General features: G+C 36.5%; 1 long non-coding RNA gene across 2 annotated transcripts in view; it reads left to right on the top strand.

Moving 5' to 3' along the window:
* The first annotated feature begins 2,295 nt into the window (after positions 1 to 2,295).
* LOC121107713 overlaps positions 2,296 to 25,386 on the top strand; it is a 28,711-nt gene continuing 5,620 nt past the window's right edge. The window contains exons 1-3 of one of the 2 annotated variants that reach the window (XR_005842066.1): positions 2,296 to 2,528; positions 2,660 to 2,729; positions 6,313 to 6,447. This is a non-coding gene — a long non-coding RNA (uncharacterized LOC121107713). Of the gene's footprint in view, positions 2,529 to 2,659; positions 2,730 to 6,312; positions 7,836 to 25,386 lie in introns of those variants that run through there. The other variant, XR_006932218.1, reaches the window with a different exon arrangement.

The following is a 25,386-nucleotide window of genomic DNA, read 5'->3' as shown; positions in this document are numbered from 1 at the left end:
AGTGAAGCACTGTATAGACTTACATTCCCTCCTTGAGCTGTATCACATGGCACAACCTTTGGATTTCACATTCCAAGAAGTTTTGTTTAAAAAAACATAACACAAAAACACATTTCAATGACATTTTAATCTAAAAAATGTTATGTTTGGATTTGCAAATTGTAGGAAAAGATAAAGCAGCTTTCTTCCCTTCCCTGCACTGTACAGCCTGGAGGTTAAAAAGATACTTATTTCCTCCCTATAGTGTATGAGATGGAACAGAAATCTGAAGTATCCCAAGTCTTTTTTGTAAGAATTTTGCATATATGCTTCAGAACGGTCTATTTAAAGCCACTCAACATGTGTAGAAGCAGCAGGATCAGATCAGTGGGGAGAATCAGATAAAATAAGAGAGAGAAAATGTCACAAATATCTTCTGTGCATCATTAGGATGAATCTTCCATAATTTTGAATATGACTATTTTTCTTTTTGCTATTTGTTGTTGTTCAAATATTTATGCAAAGTAACATGAAAAAACACAAATAAAGCCCTCTGGATATGTGTTCATATATATTCTTCCTAACAAGAACATACAAAATAAAGGTTGTGATGTGCGTATTACATACACACTAGAGAAACTCAAAGGGATTCAGTTCACATTATTCTGTGGTGTTCAGCTGAATCTCATTTTTTTTTTCTCTTTTTTAATCCTGCTTCTGCTTTTGCCACATGTGTCTGAAATGTCTATTTACAGAGACAAGAGAACATATATGGCACAGTTACTTCCCAGATTTCACCTCTCAGCTGAAAATAGGCTCACCAAAAATTTAAGCAGTAAATTGTAACATGATTTCATCAAGAATTTGGCAGAAAGTATTCATGCAGAGCCTGGTATCTGTTTGTCCCAGACTGTGTTTTCAGTTTAGTACACATAACGATCTGGGAGGATTCATGGCTTTGCTGTATAGGCCAAGTTGTGATGTAGCTCATGGTGCTTTACGTTTTACAAGCCCTGCACAAATGTTAATGGGTCTTCATGAGACCTCAGTAAGGTAGGTAAGGATTATTAACTTCATTTTACAGGAGGGAAGACTTAACAAGGGAAGAAATGAATCCTGCAAGGTCATATAGGAAAGCAGTGAAAAAAATACTTTTAGAATGGAGAAATTAATACAGTGTCCTGGGCTCAAAACCCACAAAAATCAAGCTGTACAATAATTATCATTAAAACTGTAGTAAACAGTAAAATTAACACAGGTCTAGTATAGAATGCCAAGACATAATGGTGCTGTCATAATGTGTGTTTTAAAGCCTTGAAACACACAATAAATTGCAATTATCCCTCACTACATTGTTGTGGGTATTTTGATCAATAGCACATCATAAAATTGATTTGAAAAGTTGAAGGTATGTTCCATCTTGTAGAATCATATGTACTAAACTTGTGATTATGTGTATACTGTATCTAGGTCTATTCTAAGGAAAAATTCATTTTCATTTCTATTGCAAACAGTCTAGTTAATCTGTTCTATCTTTCTATATTTGGACCAGCAGTTTTCTTTAAAGAAAGTAAAAAAAACCAAACAACCAAACAAAAAAACAGAAAAACAACTCTTTTCAATATTTCTGCATGCTGTACAAGCAATATAGGTAATGATCATAGTCTATTATTATCATGAGGAATAAAACCCATCCTTTCTTTTTAGTGGGGCTGGTTGGTATTTTAGAACATAGTTGTTTACGTTAGAAGTTTCAATATTTTAGCTGGCACGTAGCCATTTTTCCTGGGTTTATTTCTGACATAAAAAGAATAAATGCATCAAGGAGCAAAATATTGTGAGTCACCCTTTCCTACAAAGTCATATTCACCTTTGTGCTCACTACCTTTCTAGTATCCTTAAGAACTCTCAAAGGTGGCCAATGTTTTTCTTCTATTTTCTCCTCCAGCTGTAAAGGAGATATTAAAAATATGGGACAAAATGTAAGTTCCTACTTCCAGGTAAAAAATGACAGTTTCTAGATTCCAACATGGGCACAAATTGTAATGGCTTGGAAACTGCGTATTTAAGAAATTGGAAGACTTCTGAATTCTCTCTGATAGGTGAAGCAACCAAACACCAAGTATCTTTCATTCTAGTTGGCAATGTAGGTCATATCTCTATGATTAAATCGTTGAAACAGTCAGCTGGAACAAGAAAATAGTGTGCAATTGTCATTACTAAATCAATTTAAACAACTAAGTATGAAAGTATTCTCTTGTCCTGAACACAGCTTTCAAGAATGTACTTCACTCTAGCTTCCAGAAAGGTGGCTAGGTCAAAGAGAAGAACAGTCCTTCTTCTTGGATTGTTTTGGTATTTTCTGCTGACTGCTTTAGGTGTCCCTTTGTACACCTGACTGTGAAGCCTTGTACTTCTCATCTGATTATCACGAATGTTGGCTTTGTCACCATAGCGCTGCCTCAGAACTTCTGGAGCCGAGTCTCCTTGCGCACTGCAGTGTCAACTGCCACAGCACTGATGTACCTCTGGGTGAACAAGGACTGCATGTAAGTTCCAAGATTTTCTCATAGGAGCATAAACATCTTCTGCTTAAGCTTGCAAATTTAACATTGTCTACTCTAAGTTGTTACTGTGCCTAATAACAACATTTAAAAACACTTTTTCTTTTGTGACTTAGAAAATGAAAGGTTGCCTGTGACTGAATAAAAGTGAGAAAATGACCACTGCAGAAATCAGGAGAACAGCAGGTAGGGAATGATTCAGCATGACAATTATGCAAACAAATAATAATATAAAGTACTTAGAAGGCATTTTACTACTGCAAATTGTTAGCTTTGTCTACAGTTTCTTGAAATCACAAGCTGTTTGCTGAATTTCTAAATCGTTCCTACTAGTGTGCATATTTCTATGTAAATGAATGCCATTAAACAAATGCTCCTGTGGTGATGACACAAGTTCCTTTCCACATCATCACAAGTCCTTCCCTCAGGCATCCTGGAGGGAGAGAAAAATAAAAATCTATTCAGATTATTCAATGTCCTATTTGTTTCTAAAATACAGCAAATTTCAAAAATGGTATATCTGTATGTGTGGTGTGTGAATTCTTCCATAGGGCATCTGCTTTTTTGTAATTCTAAGAGAATCTGGGAAAATGAAATGCCCACACCTATACTGGTTCTTGTCAACCTCACCATCATAGTGCTCTGTGCTTGGTTCATGTTATGCAACTCAGGGACTGTTCTACCCCTCAACCCATCCAAAATCTGCAAGGGTGTGATTCTGAATATTTCAAGATATCTTTTTATACCATGTTAGCAGTTATGTAGAACTTAAACTTCTCTTTTAGATGATTTTATGCCATTTTAAACTTGTCAGTGCCAGTTTTGTAATTCCTGAAACAGAGTTATAATCAGAAGATAAATAGTTTTATTTATGCTGTTGTCCCTTTCTGATTATTTCTGGCTCTCGATCAAACACCATTAATAAAGTAAAGGAAATTTTCTGTCACAAGGAAGCTCCTGGTTTGCTAGGCATGGATAGTTAGCCTCAGGATTTTGAGGTTTTAAGTTGTAGCTTCTCCAGACATTTCTCATTTCATTTAATCACATCATGCACTTGCTCATTTTTAGTGTAGTAGTGTAGTCCTAAGTTTAGAAGAAAATAAGGGCAAGGACACATAGAAGAAAATGTGCTCATAGAAATGTTAACTGATATTGTCCATAAAGAAATACCTTATACCAAATAAACAATTAATGATATCTACAGGGGAGAATACACTACATACAACATCCGCATGCTTGGCCCCTGTCCTTCACTTACCTTCTTGCTCATGTGTTTTGTAAAAAAATGCATCCATTACACAGTTTTGCTTTCTTTGGGATGAGACAACCTCAAAAATTTCCAAAATGCCTTCAGTGAAATCTACATCTTTTACTGGAAAAAAAAAGCTAACAAACATTCAAACTGAAAGAACAGCTGTAAAATATTCTAGCTTAATTGAAATTCAGCAGAAAAACCAGGACAGTATTTATAATGTGAAATAATGAAACAATGAAAGTAGAGAATAAAAGAGAATTTAAGCCAGGTGTATACCTGTGATATAATAGAGAAATTCTTAAAGGGAAGCCGATAACTTAATAATATTATTACTTCTAGGAATGCATTGATTTTTGAGACTTTTACTTTAATTTTATTTTTAATGGGAAAAAATGCAATATGTAGAGGAAGGAATAAACTTTCTTTATTGTACTTTCTTGACTCTTTCTGCTTCTGCTTTGAATCCTGAATAGAAGTATATATTTTAGGCTTTGACATCTACCTTTGGTGTGGAAAGTTCAGCAATTCTACAAAAGGACATGGTCAGCCATTAAATGAAATAATATCCAAACAACATATCGACATTTATAGAGATTGTTCTTCAGATAAAATCATGTTGTCTTAAAAAATTTAAACTCTAGTTAGAGAAATCTTAGATAATCTTTCACTCAGATTCTTTCAGGTTAGAAAGGTAATTATAGTTAAATTGGTGTTTTTATTGTTTTTTTTCTTCCCGAGTTGGTGTTTTGTTATTAATCTTATAGAAGAAGCTTAACTTCACCTAGTCTTCTGAGAACCTGCTCAACTCTGGTTGAAGCAAACTGAAACTACAGCTTACTATTTCTTGGAAAATAGGTGTTTGACACCTTGTAGATACTTTTTGTTCCTAGAAAGCACTGAAAACAGTAGGCAGTACCTTACTGAGATACATTTCTAAAGTAACTGTTAAAAAAAGTATGCTTTTCTACCTGTGGCCTGCCCTTTCCACCACATATTATCATAACAGAATTATTAAGGCTTTTTTATTTTAAATACAAGCAGGTATCTACTGGTGTTTCTAATGGTTTAATGAAATAAAAGTAATAGTTATCATCCTTGTTGTACACTAATGGTGTTTTATAGATTACTTTCCTAAGCGTCCTGAGGTTTTTAGAGAAGTTTCTCAGCAGGAGGTGTAGAAGTTTGAAAACTTGGTAGAAATGGCAATGATTTCTAGTGAAGGCATAAAAACCACACGAGTAGAAGAAATAGAGACAGAAATGGAGAAAGAAATAGATCTGCTATAAAGATGTTAGACTATAATTCTGGTCTTCACTCAGATAATGATTTGATCTCTCAATTTTCCTTACATTTGTTGAGGACACATTAGGACTGAGCTACTTCTCTTGTATAGAAAAAGTCTGCTTACGTAATTGTTTCCTTCATGAATGCAGACACAGTTTTACAAAAACTGATGAATTGAAGAAGATTCTAACGTTAGACACAAATAGACTTTTTCTCTTGTAGTGAGTCAACATTTGAAATTGGAGGAACAACAAATCAGTGTTTGTGTCCTATCTTTTGTCTACCTGCATTACATTATTTTGCTCTTCCTGCAGTTTAGATATAATTAAATGTAGAAAAGCAAGGAAATGTAGGGATAAAGAAGAAACTACCTGGACAATTATTTTCCTTCACTCTAGCTTCTATTATTTAAACTGTAGTTCATTTCTAATTTTAACTTTACAACAGATGAAATGTACCCAATTTGAGATGAGGAATCAAAGAGGCATTGTCAGCTTGAATTTGGCCCCAGATTTAAATTCAACAAAAAGCAAGATTTAATTAAATCTAACAGTTGCAGTAAAGATTTCACAATTAAAAAGACTTGAACTATGGGCAGGCAAACTTTTCATGTAGTCTTTGAATCCCAAGTGATGCAACAGCAAGTAAATGACTTTTAAATACCATTATGTTAAAAGAAATTAAAACAAAGTAAATTGTTTTTCTTTCCACTGCCTCCATTTTAGAAAATTTAAATCAATAATAAACAGAAGATAAAAACAAAGCAAAGCTTTTATTTCCATCTATAAAAATCAACAATGATAACAGATATATAAATAGATTTTTAATTTATATGATTTAAATAGCAGAAACTGTGAATAATTATGAAGGTGAGGAAATGTCCTTGTGAAAGTGTATTTGTCCAGAAAAACATTAATAGGGGTAATAAGTTAGTGCTGTTTACCTGCAACTTGTAGCCTCTGTTTAAATATATTGCATAAGAAATATCTCTTCACTTGAAGTTACCTGCTGATAAATTGTCCCTTTCCTTCTGACGTTCAACATATCTCCAGCTTAGCTGTCTTCTGTTGTACATAGTTAAATAAGTATTACTAAGACATTTTGTTTACACTAATTTCTATTCTGTTATTAATAATTAAGTACAACATGACTAATTCTTCAGTTCCTTAATGACATCTAAAAATAGGTCAATCAAAATATCTGCACTAAAATCCTGTCTTTCGTTTACAGATTATGAAATAAAATATGGCTAATTGTCTGGAGACAATAAGCAAGTCATTGCCTCATGTCCAAAGGCTGAATATAGCAACTTTGCAATGGATCCTCTCAGTCTGATGGATTACCTTTCCAATGGGGAAGATGAAAGTACGTCTATGTTTGGTATATATAGTTGATGAAATTATTGAACCATCTAATCATTTTTTATTTCTGAGAAAGATTTAAAGAATACAGGTTGTATAGAATAAATATTGAGCTACTGAATGACTCATTAATATAGAATGCACATTTTCATTGGCCTAGAGGTGGATTGTCAAATGATTTATCAGCAAAAATATGTGACTCTTCATTGCTGAAGAACTTTGCATATATATTAGATTTATTGAGTTAAGCAATTGTAATTATCAAATGGTTTACCTTTGTCTGACAAGTACCAACATTCTACTCATAACATGCTTATTATTTTCTTTTAAAACTACTTCTAGTAATTACTTCTAATATCTAATTACTCCATAACTGTAGTACACATTCATAAAAGTAAAATGTATAACAAAAAAATTCTACCTTAAAAATGTTATGAATTATGAAGTAATAGGAACAAATAGAAGTGAAATATATATTTAATTTGCTCACTGAAATTGAGGGGATGAAGGTCACAAGATATTTTCTTTCCCAAGTGATATTTCAGATCACAGCTCCAAAGTGATTGGAAGCTTCAGCCCTTAACTGTAATATTTTAAAGAATAAGATGAGTTTCAAACTGAAAATATCACAAAACAGTTTGCTATATACATATTCTGCCAGCCTCATATGTAGGTGATGTCAAATTAAATGAAGTCGAAACTGACTTTAAAATGTTCAATAAAACCTTCAAGAAGAAATTTGTGTATCAAGTACTGTGCTCCATAAGCTGGAGATGTAACCAGAGATACAAATTCCTTGGTCCCAGTCTATTCTAAACGGTACCTGAAAATTCTCATTTTTAATAATGTATTCTAGGGCATGAGATACAGAAATTTTCCCATCTTCTAGGAAATGACTTTTTATATTATATAGTCATTCTGCTTGAACCTTCCACAGTATGGTTTACCACAGAACCATCCAACGGCAGAGAGAGCCATTGTGGAAAGCACCTTAGTAGCATACATTGGAGAAAAGAAATCTTTTTTTTTGGCTTCTTTTCATTTTCCTGGCACCACACTTACACATACTGAGCAGGCATAATACTCTCCACTTCTAGAAATCTTTCACAGTGACAGATCAGGATAAGAAAAGCAACTTAGGGACTCTTTCAAGTCTTTGTTTTGTAATTCAGTGTGTTGAAATGTTTTCTTCAGAAGTATTTGATCCTAAATGCTAAGGAGGTACATGATATAAGGAAAAATACATTTGTCTCTGTGCAGGTATAACTACCAGCATGACATCAAAAGATAAATTTACAATGGGAATGACCTTGAAGATGAAAAAATTGGGTTCTTTAACACAACTCTGATATACATACTGTATTTTTGTTTCTTTATTACCTGTTTCTATACAATAAAAAAATAAAATAAAATAAAATAAAATAAAAAAACAGAAACTGGATGGTTGGGAGAAGGTTGTCTTATGAACTTACTTAATAAGATTTTTCTTTGCACTGCAGTTACAATTATGATAACTGTCACCTAAACTAATATTGTAGGATTCACAGTCGTATATGGAATTGTGTTTTTTGCTCTTTTAATATAATTTAATATTGGTCAAGGTTAGACTACAATTGGTCTAGACTGCAATAACACTACCTTACTTGTCAGGCTAGTGACTAAATTTTTCATTACTGAATATAAAAATTTAATACTATAGTGCATACTCATAAAATCAATATTTTGATGCTTTTGGGACAATAGATCTTAGCTATTTACATAAATATTTTATGATTTTTCTTGTAATCCATAAACTAAAAAGCTCACTGAATGTCTAGGCCAAAGGCTATCCAATCTTCCACTGGAGTGTAAATCTTTTTGTATTCTTTTGACAAGCCCACTTACACAGATTCAGAATTTAGATAGTCTCATTTTCTTTCTGGAGGTGTATATATTTTTCTTCCTTCCCTTTCCCTTTCCCTTCCCTTCCTCTCTTTCTCTCTTTCTTCGTCTTCTTCCTTCCTTCCCTCTTTTTTTTTTTCTGTTCTATACTTTCTGTTGTTGTGTTTGTTTTTTGTCTGATGATGGTCCAGTTTTTGTGTAATTTTTGTAGTCTGTTAGAATGCCTCAAAACCTCAGCTCTTCAAGATTATAAATGATCTAAATAAATTATCATTTCTCATGTTGTGAGTTAACTTGTCTTCAGACGATGGAAAACATATCATTAACTGCAACAAATTAAAACTGCAAAGTTGAAAAGAAAATTTGTAAAGAATTATGCAAGACTTAAAGATTATGCAAAAATTATGTGTGAAACTGTAGTTTGATTAAAAAAAAACAAAAACAAGCAACTACTTCCCCTAACTGATTTGTTTCAGATAATCTTTTCCTCTTTCCCTGACTTTTAATTCATACATATCCTAACAATGTTACTTAGAAGTAGTTGAAGCTGCAAGTCTGGGCAAAGGTTAAAGCATCACACCATCATGCAACATTTGAAGATACATAATGGAAAAGATGAAAAGCAAATATACTTAATTCTAGAATCATAAAATATAAAATCATAGAACATCCTGAGTTGGAAGTGACCATTCAAGGACCATTGGGATCCAGCTCCTGACTTCACACAGGACCACTCAAAAATCAAAGCATATTTCTGAGAACACTGTCTAAACACTGCCTAAACACCTCTTGAACTCCAGAAGGCTTTGTGCCATGACCATGTCCCTGGAGAGCCTGTGTCAGTGCCTTACCACCTACTCAATGAAAAATCTTTTCCTAATAGTCTATCTGAATCTCTCCCGACAAAGCTTCATGCCATTTCCTTGGGTCCTGTCACTTGTTTCTTCCCCCTTTACTCCCACAGTGAGATCACCCCCCAGCTTTCTCTTCTGTTAGCCAAAAAAACTAGTGATTTCAGCCACTCCTCATACATTTTGCCCTCCAGACTCTTCAACACCTTTGTAGCCCTCCTTCTGCTGCTCTCTCATAGTTTTATGTCCTCCTTCTGGTGTGGTGCCCAAACCTACACACAGTGCTCGAGGTGAGGCCACACAGTGCAGAGCAGAGAGGATTCCTTCCCTCACTCAGCTGGCAATGCTGGGTCTGGTTCACACCAGGGTACAACTGATTCTTTTGACTACCAGAGCACACTGCTGACTCATATTCAACTTGCCTTCAACCAGGACCCCCAGATTCTTTTTCATGGGGAGAAGAGAACTGTCCCTAAAGTGGAGTGTTGAGGAACCCCTCAATTAGTGGCTGGCCACCTGCTCAATGTCACCACATTTATCATCTTACCCTCTGAGCCTGACTCATCAACCAATATTTCACCCACCATATTATGTACTTGTCAAGTTGTATGCTGGACATTTGTTGAGAAGGATACTGTGAGAGACAATACTAAACACTTTGCTAAAATCCCAAAAGGACACATTGATTGGATTCCATTATTCAATTAAATCTTTATTTTCTTCTTCATAAACAATCTTTCCAAAGCAGAATAGCTGCTATCTTACCTCTACAAGAGGGCAAGTATTGTCCCTCAATATAACAGTGGCTGGGAAAGACATTTGTGCTTTGAATTAGGGTACCCCTTTGGCACTTTTCCCATCATGAGATCAAGATGGAAATTTGTTGTGACAGAACTAGAGGTAGCTTCTTTCCTCATGTGACAAGCCTTATTAGCAGAGAGCAAAGCATTTTTCACCTTTTCATGCCAGGAGGAGAGATCCTAGCACAAAGAGTAATATTCTTTTCTTTAGACAGCTCATAAGCTGTCTTGTTTGGAATGTTATGCGCTGATGTAAATATTCAAATAACAGCAAAGAAAGTGCTGTTATGGTAATTCTTGCTTCTTATTTATTTTTTTGTTACAAAGGAGGTAACAGCAATCCTCTGGGTCCTTTCAAGAAAGATGATACGCAGTAATGACTGTTCTGATGATTCTAAGTTTCATTTTGAATGACAGCAGCAGGAGTTACCACATTTACATGGAAAAAAGAAACCTGCAATATCTTTGCAGAGATAAGATAAAAAAGCCAATATCATTCTATGGAGGGAAAAAAAAAAAAAAAAAAAAAAAAACAACCAACAAAAAACGTGAAGAAAACTTTCTATGATTATGATTTAGAATGATGAAGCATGACAGATGTATCATGGCTTGCAGATAACCCTAGCTTATATTAGAAATACAGATCTCATTATAAGTAACCATCTCTAAATTTTTACATTAGCATCAGCAATATTTTAAATCATATGTGAATGCAGCATGTTTCCATCCTTTATGGAAGTACAGTGGGAGGACAAGGACTTTGCTAGAACCAGAGCTTTCTGCCTTACTCACTGTGTAGATGTCCTTTGCAGGTAAAGGTTTGGAATGATGGCTTAGATGCTTTACAACTGCTTGTGTTACCCTTAAAAACATCGACTCCGTACTCTGGAAACCTTAGACAACTTTATCTGGGGCACATGCCTGGAATTTCTTTCTCACCAGAAATTCTGACAGAACATATCAGTATAAGGACTTCCTGAGTGAGATATTACCACCTCTAACCATGTAATCACATCCTAGAGCCTCATGTTCTACCTAGTACATTAATAAATCTTATCTCCATCAAATGTACTCTTCTTTTATTGAATATATTAAACTCTTACTTTCTGATGATATGTTGTTTTTTTTTCTTTTGAAAGTATGCAGAGATTTTGTACGACTTAATTATTCTTCTGAAGACATACTAGAGAGTTTTACGAGTTATGCTTTTAAACATATCAAATCATTTAAGTGGTTGCAAATAAGTATTTAGATTTGAGTTATATTAAGTTAGAAGTGATGATGATTTTAGCCTCCTCTCAGGCTAGTTAGGAGGGTCTCAAGTTTTCTTTGTGAATTAATGAATCTATCAATTTTCTCCTCCCTGAAGTGATAGCTGATCTTTACAGCATAACCTGCCTAGCACCTCGGAACCACAAAATAATTCAATTGATCTTGGGAGATAAAAAAAATAACCTTTCTTTATTCTAATTCCTCCCAATACTCACTTTAATTTTCACCCAAGAACAGGCCATTTTTATTTAATTCCACTTGTCTTTTCTAATAAGTTGGCACATTAACAATGTCCACTAATAGGGATGATAATTTTTCCATTTTAATCTTAAAACTTTCTTGCCAATTTATGATTCAGTCAGAGATACATTTAAATAGTTTCCTTTTGCCTCAAAGCAACAAATACTTTATATTCTGTAATTAGGGATACATGGTGGAAAACAAATACTGTAGACATCAAAGTGAAGCACATAATTTTAATGTTATTCTTCCATATAAAAAATGATGATAGAAATTACTTTTATTCCAAATAGTTTTAAATGGTTCTTAATGCTAATAACGTATGGTTCCCCTTCTTGCCTTTCAGTGTCACTAGAATTATATACATATAAATGAGCTATATCGCTAGAGCTACATACAATGAAATCAGGTGCTGCTGAAGTCTATATATACAGAATGTGTATCTCATGACTTTTTTTGCATAGAACTGTCTGCATCCCTTTTCTACATAATTTTTCCTGCACATGGTTTTAAGAGACTTGAAGGAATGTTGTCCATAAGTTGCCTTCTGGAGTATGAGTTGCTTATCTGGGAAGTACCCTGGAGGTTCTGGTTGTGTAGTCATCTCCAGCTCCATGGAGATATATAAGGCTCACTTCTGAAAGCAAGACTTATTTTTGCTTCTGTTCATGTTGTTGATCATTTTCTTATTTCTTATTATCGTTGATCACATTTCTTATTGGTGAACTCCTGGTGCCTGCTGCCCAAATCTGCATTGGCTGAAAAAAGGCTCAGTATGAGGCAAGTGGTGTGTCCTTTATCATTGGAGGCAGCTACTCTGAAAGTATATTCTGAATGCTTTAACTCCTGCTCTTGCAGACTTTTTTTTTTTTAATCTGACAAAAGGAATGACTTCACAGAACCATAGAATCACAAAGGTTGGAAAAGACCCACAGGATCATCCAGTCCAACCATTCACCCATCACCAATGGTTCTCACTAAACCATGTCCCTCAACACAACATCCAAACATTCTTTGAACACCTCCAGGGTCGGTGACTCCACCACCTCTCTGGGCAGCCCATTCCAGTGCCTGACCACCCTTTCAGAGAAGTAGTATTAACGTCCAGCCTGAACCTTCCCTGGCACAGCTTGAAGCCATTCCCTCTAGTCCTATCACTAGTCACACGAGAGAAGAGGCCGACCCCCAGCTCACTACAACCTCCCTTCAGGTAGTTATAGAGAGCAATAATGTCTCCCCTGAGCCTTCTCTTCTCCAGACTGAACAATCCCAGCTCCTTCAGCCGCTCCTCATAAGGTCTGTGCTCCAGACTCCTCACCAGCTTTGTTGCCCTCCTCTGGACACACTGCAGGGCCTTGATGTCTTTCTTACAGTGAGGGGCCCAAAACTATACACAGTACTCAAGGTGCAGCCTCACCAGTGCTGAGTACAGGGGGACAATTACTTCCCTGTTCCTGCTGGCAACAATATTTCTGATACAAGCCAGGATGCCATTGGCCTTCTTGGCCACCTGGGCACACTGCTGGCTCACGTTCAGTCTAGCGTCAATCAACACCCCCAGGTCCATTTCCTCTACACAGTCTTCCAGCCACTCTGCCCCAAGCCTGTAGCGTTGCCTGGGGTTAACTTCTGACAAGCTTCCGTGTTGTGACAGTGTTGCTCCCAGTAAGCAAGAGCTTCTGTGCCTGAAAGATCAGCTCAGGTTGGTAGGACAGCAACATGCTTGGGAAATGGGGCAATCAGCAATGAGCAATGAGAAGCAGAGTCAACCAACACCATGATTAGCCAGACAAAATTTCAGGAGTCCATGCCCAAAAACCAAATAATAACTGATGTCTTCTTGAACCTTGTGATATATGAATGATGATAAATCTGGCTAACCAGTCTGGGGTGCATGAAGTTGTGATGGAAGTTTCTAAGAATATCCATATAATCTTTAGGATAGTACAAGAAGGAAATGCCAAGAAGCAAAAATGGATCTTCATTTTCTGTGTCCTCGTTTCAGCTGGGAGAGAATTGTTTTCCTCAGAGTGTCTAGTATGATGCTATGATTTGGTTCTAGGTTTTCTCCTATTAACAATGTTGATAACACATGTTTATAGTTGCTGCTAAGCAGTGTTATAAGGCCATTTGCAGTGAAGGACCCAAGGAGCTGTGAGGAAACAGAATCAGGACAGCTGATTTAAGCTGGCCAAAGAGATATTCTGTACCGTATGACATCAAGTTGAAGTTTACTTGAAGGAGGTGGGAGAGCATCTTGCTCTCTTCCACTGCTCAGGAGGCTGGCTGGGCATCAGTTGGTGCATGTTGAGCAATTACTTGTGCATCATTTGTTATATACATTTGTATATATATATATTATTATAAATACTTTTCTTTTCCTTTTCTCTAACTCAGTAAATAGTTTTAGCTCACGATCTCTACTTAGTTGTTTGGGGTTTTTGTTGTTGTTGTTGTTTGTTTGTTTTTTTAAATTCTCTCCCCTGTCCCATTGGGAAGGGGTAAAGTAAGTGAATGACTGTGTGGTGCTAAGCCACATGCCAGCTTAAACCACAACACTGTGGCTTCTGCATGGTACAGGATCTTGAGGAACACATACTCCATCCTGATGCCTGGTGGCAATATGTTGAAATCTGTGCGGTAAAACATCCAGAAGCAGACTGAGGCTGTTGCTGATAAATGTGATGTCATGTTGTTTACTTTGCCATATGCCATCTTGTATGACGATAGGAAGTGATAGATTTCCAATACCTGCTCATGTCATCTGCCTAATCCTCTCCCTGCATTCACTGACAGACATCAGCCCTTTTGGGCAAGCATGATTAATTCAGCTATGCATTGCTATGTCCTCCATGTATTTTCTGACCTTTTCCGTATCATGTAACAGCCATCTCAGAAGGGAAACTCACGGACCCGGGTCTCCATGCTTAGCTAGGGAAGACTGTCTGACAAGTAGCAGCCCTGCACTGTTTGGGAGAATATGGAAAGAGAGAAAAGGGGATTTGTTTCCACTCTGCTCTGCTGAGAGCACAAGCATAATGCTGTCTGTACTGACAGCTAAAGTGGTTCATGTGTAAGCTTCACTCTGGTCACCTAACCTGGCATCTTGAGCTGGGCACAAAAAAGGATTGCATGAAAAGACTTGTATACCTATGGATATTTTTTTAATACTTGCAGATGATAGTTAGAATTAATGAGCTATTAGGAGTAATGTAGACAAGCAGCCTCTGCTGCTTCCTGGAACAGAGCCTTGACAAAGCTGTTTCCAACTTCTGGCTCCTTGTTTTTTTTTTGTTAGTTTGTTTGTTTGTTTTCCTTTCTGTACTTTTATATTTCCATACTGAAGTTTTTTTTCTAAAATTCTAGTGGTCCTAATTATTCCCCTTTCAACAATCTTGTCTTTGTCTGCACTCATCTTGTGTGGCTCTGTGGCTCAGCACTACGGACTTTCTCATAGCTTTTTGTCACAGTTAAACAGCTTCTTCAGAAACCTCTTCTTCACTTCTTGGTTATTCCCAAGGTGTCCTCTTGCCAAGGGGATATTCCCTCTTCCTCAGTTTGATAGGAACTTCTGTCTCAACTTCTGTCTCCATCTCCTCACCCCCTACCAATACCAACCCTCTTTTTACTTTTCTCCAAATGCCGAAAATCCAAATAGGGATTGGAAAAGGACCAATTGTAGCTAAAAAAGAAAAGAGTCAGCAGTGATGTTCAAGCAACTACACTTCTCTCCTGGAGGCAATCAGTATTACTCAGAACTTCTGGGGACATGAAAAGGGCTGACATTTTAGCTAGGACTAGTGAGGAAAGAGTGAGCACCAGTATGAGAAAAATGTCATCCATATCCTTGTGTGCCAAAATGCTCATTGAAGAACAATGATAAAAATACTGACTTCTAACTAGAGGAGATGAGTACTTGTCATGTCCTGGCTCTAAAGGGAGAGAAAGATGACTAGATTCATAAATACCTTCCATTAGATTAAGATGAAACGACAGGCGAAGTCCAAACACAATCATCAGTTGTAATGAGAACCTCTGTACTACACTTCTCTTAAAAGTACTGGCACTCTTACTAGCCTATATCATTACAATTGAATCTGTCTAAGCTGTGTGGTTAAACTTTATAAGAAATCAAAATAAACCAAGCATTACTTGACAATAATAAGAGGAAAGTTAAAAGAAAAGAGAGTGAAAAGGGAGGGGGGCAGAGAATGAGGGATGGGAAGAGAAAGAGATCACTTGTCTGGGTTCCCGCATTGGTCGAGTCAACAGGGGAAGGAGTCCTTGGTCTGTGAGAGCACTTGTCCAGAATTTCCAAAGTTCTGAAATCCCCAAGCTTCTCTTGGGCATCCTTCTATGTCTGCTAGATTGTGGAGTCTGTCGTCAACAAGTTTGCCATCAAGTTCGCTGTCAACAAAACTGCAGTAAAAACTGTGCAGTTCGCTGCAGTAAAAACTGTGCAGTAAATAACTCTGCTTGAACAGAGGAGCTTTGGCCAGAGCAAGGCAGTCCTATCTCCACAGGGCTCTCTCCTCAGACCACATCTTCAGCCTTTACGCTGTTGTCATGGCAATGGTCTTATCTTGCAAGTGTTTGAGATGATTCCAGGCATACCACAGATAAAGTGTTTTTTGTTGTTCTGCTATAATGTGTTAGCTACAGTGGGTTATTAACACAATCCATTTACTTGTTCTTTTTTTTCATTTGTTCACAACTTACTGACTTAATATTACCACAAATCTTTGTTTGAGAATTATAAATACTTTGAATTCCAAATACAGTGATAAATTAGCAGCCTTATGTGCATATAGCTAATGCTGTTAACTGCTCACTACCAATATTTCCACATACGACAATATTACTAGTGCATTATTAAAATTGCTCACAAGAGTTTCCTTATAATTAATATAAACTAATGAAGTTAAATTGTCATTTGTTAATTCAGACAAGAATGTACATGACTTTTATCTTGGTTGAGGTGCTTTTCGAGTGACAGAAAAATAAAAACCTTGAGTACCTGAGAAACTTTAATTCTGGAATCAGATATGGAAATAATTGGGGGAAAGGATTCTGGGACTGAAATTTCTGAGTTTTAACACTTCATCCTCACCTAAGTCTGTTTTTGAATCTGATTCCAGAAATACAGAAAATCTGATGATATTGGAAACACTGAAGTGATCTCTCCTGATATGTAATCTTCTTCCTTAATAAGTGGTGTGTATTTATTCCTGCACTAGGCATGCAGGAATTTAAAACCTGAGCACAAGCTCTCCAAACATCAGGATAGGAAACAGTATCCTTCTACCCTTACATACTTCTGTAAAGCTGCCTGATTTTGTTTGTTTTCTACAGTGGTAAAAAGAGATGCATGATTATAAGTTCCACATAAGCCATGCTATACCAGCTATAGTCAGAAGAAGTTGCTAGACTGTGGTAGTTGTGTAGGCAGTGGCACTGCAAAAGGAAAGGCTCAAGCAACACTTTCAAGGTGCTGTGGACTCTTCTGCATTTTGGTTCAAGATTTATCAGATCTTGCTGATCTCAAGGAAAAAAAAAAAAAGAGAAGCTGTGACTCAGAGCTGCAGTGTACGAGAGAGAGTTTAACAGTGATGCCAGTGGCATATTGCTGTTATGAAGACTGCTGCATTTGGATAAAGCTCAGCCCATAAAGCTGTATGGTGACTGCAGATAGCTTTCTAAAGAAACACCTCCTGTTGAGTTTCTGAAGGCATCTACAACTACTTTTCCAGAAGTAGTTATTTGCCTAGATTAAAGAAAAAAATGATGGTAGAATGGCAAAACACTACACTGTGAGGAGGACTTGTCCATGAAAATCTTACATGTGAAGTATGGCCCAAGCATAACCTGATGAAGAAGAGGACAGGTCATGCAAGACTGGAGGACAAGATGGGACATCAGTCTGATAGCCACCCTCTGGTCAATAACAAGAACTGCTCCTAGCCATGCAGGCCAGACAAGGCTGTAGCTATGCCCCTGTCCCTCCGCTCACCTCCAATCGCTTCCACTTGTTTTATCTGAACCTAACAATGTATGGCCTAGTACTCATGTCAAGGGCCTGAACTACAAGTGGAAATTGACAAGGAAAAAAGAAAGTGCCTTCTTTGGCAAAAACATGGGGACCATAAAACTGTGTGATAATTAACTTAGGAACAATCCCTCACATTTCTGGGAGCTGAAAATAAGGTCCTAAGGAACCAATGGAAGTTCCTCTGCTTTTCTGTAAAGTCATGTGTTTTTCATACCCCTGCTTATATCTTAGTTTGCATACCTTGTGACAGTTCTCTCCCCACCCTTGCTTATCACGGCAAACCATGTGTAAAAAGGGAATAGAACTGATGCACTGGAGGACAGATTTTGGAGCTCCCCTCAGCTGGCCTGAGATCACCCCCAGCATGTGTGACACTCCCCTCCCCCTTTGGATACCAGCTCACAACAGATACATTAGCAAGACTGGTCATATAACCTTTCCTACCCTAATTTACCCTCCCTGCAATTTGTATAACCTTACCCAACCTAATTTATCCTTACTTACCGTAATTTACCTCCCCCATAGAATACTGATTAGTTATAGGTTAATACGCTGTTGGCTTAGAGTACATGCGACTATAGATTATATGTGCAACAGCTCTCTCAGAATACATGTAATAAATTGTTTTGATGCACCTGATCTGTGGCAGTGAAGTGTGCTGTAGTCACTATCTTCTCACTGGTCAAAACAAACCAGAGAATGGGATGGGACAGCATTTCTGCTAAACATCTTTTCCTTTTCTACTTGGTGATATGTCAGTGGTTTACTTTCTCCTTCAATCCATGACTTATGTATTCTCTCTGTTGTGTATCTATTTTCAATTCTTTTTCCCCTGACCCTTGCTCTGTATTTACAGAGATCTTGTGGAAAACAAAGTAAACAGCTGTGAGCCATGTTATCAGAAGCACATGTGGATGCATAATTTCTGCAGGTGCACTCCATGGATTTGGAAGAAAAAAATGTGCAGGAGCCTTGCCAGCTTCTGAATGTGCAGATGCAGAAGGTGGCATGGACCACTTCTGTTTTCTATCAGTACAGTGAATCCCTGTAGCAGACTAAAAAAAGGAAAAATGTGTAAAAGTGTGATCAAATCAACAGTGTCTCAAAATGTTGAACAATCCATGCAAAGCACAATGGGATCAGAGACAGAGAGCTAAATATCATTCGCTTGTGAGGCTATTCAAAATCTTTCTATGCATGATCCCTTCAAGAACTGCAGACTATCCTCTCAAGACTGTCAGTGTTTTTGTTCCAGGGAATTAATGAAGATGAAATAAGGTATCCATAATGCATTCTGCTTTGTAATGAAAACAAACATAACCCAACAACTCATCATTTGCGATGGGTAGTGATTTACAGTAGTGAAACTAGTCTTTAATTTCTTTAATTTATTTCTTTAATTTAATTTCAAGAGGTAGTTTATTTTCAGATTGCTCACTTACTTTAATATGTTTCCAACGTTAGGACTAGAGGGAATGGCTTCAAGCTGCGCCAGGGAAGATTCAGGCTGGACGTTAGGGAATACTACTTCTCTGAAAGGGTGGTCAGGCACTGGAATGGGCTGCCCAGAGAGGCGGTGGAGTCACCGAGCCTGGTGGCGTTCAAAGAGCGTTTGGATGTTGTGTTGAGGGACATGGTTTAGCAAGAACCATTGGTGAAGGGCGAATGGTTGGACTGGATGATCCTGTGGGTCTTTTCCAACCTTAGCGATTCTATGATTCTATGTTTTTCTTCTCTATGTATTTTTGACTAATTCATAATCTCTACCTAATCAAGATCTTTTCTGATAGAAATGTATCACCCTTACACTCAGAAAGGTGAATATTCTACTCATATTTATGTGATTCCTCTTGGAAACTTTTGGCTCCAGCATTTTTTTGCTGTTTAATTTTTTTTTTTTTAAGTAGGGAGTTACATAGATAGAATTAACTATGTCAATTTATACACTGCATAAAGAAAAAAAAAATCTTTCAAAGGAAGATTTGAACCCGAACAGAGAATCATTTGAGAGGTCTGAAGTACAATATTCAAAAATAGAAAGAACACATGAGACACATCAGTCAAGTTTTTCCTACAAATCCTGTAACACAAGAAGGACTCATTTAACCAGACAAGAATGACTACAAATCAGATATCTCTCCAAGGGAAAATCAGGAAAAAAAAAACAAGTGTACAAGGGCTGCTCTGAAACTAACACCTCCTATTTCATTATGTTGGCCCACAACATCTGAGGTGGATGTTGGTGGTATGGCAGTAGAGGTTGCATCTTCCCACCAGTATTCCATTACAGTTTGTTGCCATGTGACAGATGGAAGTAAAGGGACAGTCTGACAAAATGGCATCTGACACGGAAGTATTTCTGTTGCAAAGATGTGTCACTGAATTCCTCCATGTGGAAAAAATGGCACCCACTGACATTCATAGACTCTTACTGAAATTTATGGAAACTAAAGAGTGAATGAGAGTACAGTGAGGCAGTGGGTGGTGCATTTCAGCCATGGTGATAATTGGTGCAGATTATGATGAGTGTGGCATGCATTTGATTGATGACGAAAATCTATAGCTAATGATGGCGATTGTATTGATAATTAGCATTTTGTAGCTGAGAATTTGCTCTGTCAAATGAAGTTATTGTGCTCTATGTATCTTGTGTAATATCCATGAAAATAAATAGGAGACATTGCTTTTGGAGCAACCTACGTACACACTGACAGTTTATTCAATGTTGAAGTGCGAAGCAGCAGGATAAATTACACAGAAAACCCAGCCGAGTCTTCCTAGTTACAGTATAGGTATCTAATTTGAATATTAGTATAGTAATGGCATAAAATCATAATAGTTAGGAAAATCTGTTACCAACACTTGCTTTATAACTGAAAGAAAGGATCCTGAAAAAACAAAAGGAGTGCATCTTTGTTGCACGCTGAATCTAAGAGATAACAAGATATGTGTTCTTTGCCCACATATTTTATTAGAAGTAACTCTGTTTCTGATTTTCACTCTTAATCCCCTACACATTCTTAGAATCCATCACTGTTTTCAAGCAGTACAGTAGCCAATGGATCCATTTACCCCTATAGAAAACTTGTTTTCATTTTATATTTCACCAGTTTAATCTCCTGAGTTCACACAGGTTATATGAAAATTAATTAATTTATAAATTAGTTAAAACAGAATTTATATTGAAATGTCTGAAAGCTCTGAGGTCTATGCGCAGGTCACATTCCGATCTAGGCTCTGTACAGTGTGGAGAGATTGGCATGCGTTTTTAATACTTTCAGTTTTATAGCTATCCATCAGCTTTGCTGACAACAAATGGAAAATTGAAGCTTTCCACTCCATTTACAGTTTTCTGAGAACCCACAAAAGTGTCTGCAGTAAGATTCTGGCACTTTCAAGATAAAAACTCTGGATATAGCTGTTTCCCTGAAGTACCATCCTTTACTGACTAGGCAGATTTCCATATGGGTATCCAAACACTGACCTGTATCAACTGCTCAGTTCTCCATGTCTAGGGGAGTACCTTAGCATTTGGTAGGATTGCTTTTACCTTAAACGTTTCTCCCCCATTTAAAACATAAATATATTAAGTTTCTTAAACACATTCAGTGCTTCTGGGCATTTGTTAGCTACTGAATCAAGGAGGATGCTATGCCCCAAGGACTTTGCCTGGGTTGCCATGAGGGACACACTGGAATCTCTTTGTAAGGATTTGCACGTGCAGACCTTCAAACTTAAATCTGTTCTGAATGCTTCCTTCCACTGCCTAACTATTCAGTTACAGTCAAATGCTGTAGCAGCACACAGAACAGATGTATATAGCTACCAAACATAATACAGTTCCATACAACTAAGCTGAGAAAAATCACCCGTAGAGGCTTTGAAGAGATCTCATTGTGATCACAGATGAGAATCTACTCCATGAAGGTGATTAAAAATAAAAATTTTAAAAAATCCTGCAGTTGCTAGGTTTTCTAGCAGTTGCTAGGAGATGGGTAGCAGTCGTTTGTGATTTTGGAAAAGTAGGTAACACATTGTAGGAAGAAGGATTGATTTTCAAACTATTTGCAGGTTTGTTGTCTGGGTACTGAATGAAATAATATAGTTTTGCAATGATATTTCTGTACATATATATGACGTCCGTATTAAAACTAACTGGAATGTCCTTGAGCTTTCAATGCTTTTGAAATTTAAAAAAAATTTAGATTTTTGCAGCATGGGTTTTTAGGAATATTAGAATCAGACACAGCAGGAGCTAGAAATAGTGTCTTTGACTTTTAAGTTCCAGTGAATCAGAAAGGTTTGTTAAATAAGATTGTATGGCTTTCCTCTTTGGCACTTATTTTCCTTTTTCATTTTCCTTTCATTTTCTTTTCATTCCCATGAGTTTTTCAATTTCTTCCCAATATGAAACACTAGGCCACCACTCTATATAATCAAAATGAAATACTTAAGGGATACTGAATGCTGAGTCTTGCTGAAGATCAGAAAAAAGATATTTGTCATAACTCCGTCTGTAATTTTGATACACGTAAGCTTAGTGTCTTTGAAACTCACGCTTCTATTTTCATGATGGCTGGAAGTAGCAGCACCATACTGGGTGCTAAATTAAATGTATAGGATTAATGACTCAATCAAGACAAAGTGAGAGTTTTCTATTACTCTGACTGGATTCTGAGTTTATCTAAACTTGTTTCTCTCTTGGGGAAAAATATAACTGAATCTCAATGTCTTTTGAGGTGCACTTTGAACTGTAATGATTTAATCCTATTAATATATTGGCTTTCTAGTATTTTCAGAACACTTCTCAAATTCTATTACTTTCGGTGAAAGTTAGATCTTGCTGTCTGTCTATAATACAGCTGACCAGAAAACCTAGAAAATCAATTGCATGTTTTTCTTTTTTAATTGATTTAATGCTTTGATATAAAAGTTTTGGTAATATTAAGATGGGTGTTGTTCTGTTTCTTTGTCTGCTTATGGTAAAATAATTTGGAAAAGACTGGAATGTGAACGTTAAATTTATTAACTCTAGCAGTTATAGAGAACTGGAGGAGATAACTAAATGACCGTAAAAGTCGTGTGCTGACGCTGTCTTGCAAGTGCTTATAGAGCAATTTTTAATCTTACACATATTCTGTGCTACTGTGGAAAAGGGTAAAAAATCTAATTGGAACATAATGTGAGTTTGAATCTGCTTATAGCAGACTGGTTTGATCAAACTGTAATTAAGTTCTAATATATTTTGCAAAGGCTGTAAAACTGTATTCCTGTCTTTGGCCACAATCCTTTCTTTCATAATCTGGAGCAGAAAACACAGTCTGAGATTTTTCATGCATTGCTCTGCTTTATGCAAAGCCTAGCTCTGATTTTCTAATTAAAGATTTGGCAATTTACAGCTAAATGAAGAAGAATCCCCTAAATTTCAGTGGGATCTCAGACAATGAGATGATTGGCTTTTTGAAAAGAAGTCAGTATTCATATGGGACTTTGTAACTCCCTGGATTCTGGGATGACTTGTTGTCAACATTGAAATCACTCTTAGCGCTGTGCAACATTTAAACTGAAAGAAAACTTTCTTTTTTTTTTATAGTACAACAGATGATAATAGAGGTGCAGGGAAAGAAAAGAACAGTATTTAATCTTCTGATTGAGCTTCAGGATAGTGTCCACCACCTCTGGACAGTTCCTGCTCCTCTCAGAGCTGAGGTAATTTTCACCTCAGGACTCTTCCCTCCATGCTTATTATCATGGAAAGTAATTGAATTTGGATGGATGGAAAACTTTCTTCTCCATTCTGACTTGCATCTCTTTTCACTTCAGTCCCCGACACCCCACAGTTGTAGGAGCATCTCCTTTCTCATGGACTTCTGTTACTCCAACAATCCCTGTCACATAAGAACATTTTTTACTTCAGCGTCATCCTATTGAACCTGAAAATGCTCAGGAAACGATGAGAATCTCCAGAGGTCCATTTCTGCAACACGGATGTGCTGTTTCCTGACAACCAGTAGCTGAAGAAGGCTTACACCACCTTGAGCTGGAATAAGCTCATACATATTCTGAGATGCAGAGAACTGATTATCAACACTGAAATCATTCTGAACATGGGGAAGCCTAAGTGGAACAAATCCTTAACAAGCTTATCAGGGACGGTAAGGAACACAGCTCATTACTGACTCTGGATGAGGACTGGACATTGTGGTATGCATACCATTTCTGGAAATGAGGTGTTTAAATTAGGGAATTCTTAGAGGTAACTTGCTGGATTTGCAGTCTCTTCCATGTCCTGTATTTATCTAGTCACATTCACCCTGCTTCTCTTTGGCATCCATACAGGCAACAGAATCCATGAAATCCATGAAATGTTAGGCACACTGTAAAGAAATGTAAAAGATACTTTAAATTGCACTTGTGATAGTGAACTATAGTTATGTCCATTATGATGAAGGCTAAAAAAAGTAGTGCATGAATGGTTTTCTTGGAGAACAAAGCAACAGAGAACTATCATTTTTCTTCTTAAATGATTTATAAACATAGTTCATTGAAACAGAACTAGTTAATCTCCAGGAGAATTTTACTGAATTACAAATCATAGGATAGACAGATGCATTTTTATATATGTTAAATATATTTCACACTAAACAATTTTACAGTCTAGAGCCTTAGTAATTATTTTCCTATATGAAAATATGGCTCTAAAATCTGTCCCAACAATTTTCCTAAAATCTTTCATTTTCCTCATTGAACACAAACAAAATTATAGTTCTCTAATCCAATTTCTATCATTTGATTATTTACTTAGTTGTTTCTGACATTTATTGTTAATTATTGTTTCTCTCCTTCCTTTTAGTAGTGTCAAATAAAGCTAATTAAATGAAAATTAAAAACTCAAAGCTGAAGAGTAATGGTAAGGAGGAAGGCAAAATATTTGCAAACTAGGAATTCTACAATAGTAAAAAAGAAAATTTCCTGATTTAAAATTTAGACTGATTTAAGGAGGGAAAGATCTCTAGTTATTTACAGATCATGCAATCCTGTTTAGTAAAACAGCCAATGCTAATACCTCAGTTACCCTTGTGAAAACTTCAAGCTGTCCCAAAGCTGCATTCTCCGGTATATTTAAGAAAATCATGTCACAAATATCATAGACTGGGCACATATTTGTCTTGTTAGCAGTGCACTGAGATTAAATGCAACTGCCATTTCTACAGTCAATTTTTTAACATACATATACAAATGGGAATCAAATCTCTTATCCTGATCCTCAAACATCAGTGATGTGAATGAGGTGTACTGACTTACTCTGTTGGCCAAAAAAAAAAAAAAAAAAAAAAAAGGTATAAAGGCTCTGTTTTGCATTATCAACTGCCTGAGGCATCTGGTCACCTTCTCTACTTAAAGGTTGTATCTAGTTCCAGTATTTTGCATTGGATTTTGTGTTTATAACAGCAGCTTTCAGAGTTTCCTCATCTGCTGAGTTGCTGAGTCCTGTGAAACAATCACGTTAAATCCGTTGTTCCTGCATTTAAATATTAGTCCTTTAGTAGGTTAATTCAGAAAAAACTACATGGATTATTCACACACACACACACAAACATTTACACTTTCATGAGCAGGAACAATCAAATATAGTAAGATTGAGGTTATTTATGCTTCAATAAAACACTTTACAAGATAGCTGATAGTTGCTTTGCCCTCCTAGCCAAAGGTATTACGATTAAGAATGATTTTTTCTCTATTGGCATTGTAAGAAAATGCTAAAGCTTGCCAAATTTGCAGAACATATCTATGGAACATTATTCAGTGTACCACTTAATACTAACATGTAATGAACCACATTTGCATTT

Source organism: Gallus gallus, chromosome 1 (assembly GCF_016699485.2).
Source record: "Gallus gallus isolate bGalGal1 chromosome 1, bGalGal1.mat.broiler.GRCg7b, whole genome shotgun sequence".
Lineage (NCBI taxonomy): Eukaryota > Metazoa > Chordata > Aves > Galliformes > Phasianidae > Gallus > Gallus gallus.
This window is presented reverse-complemented; position numbering and strand designations above follow the sequence as displayed.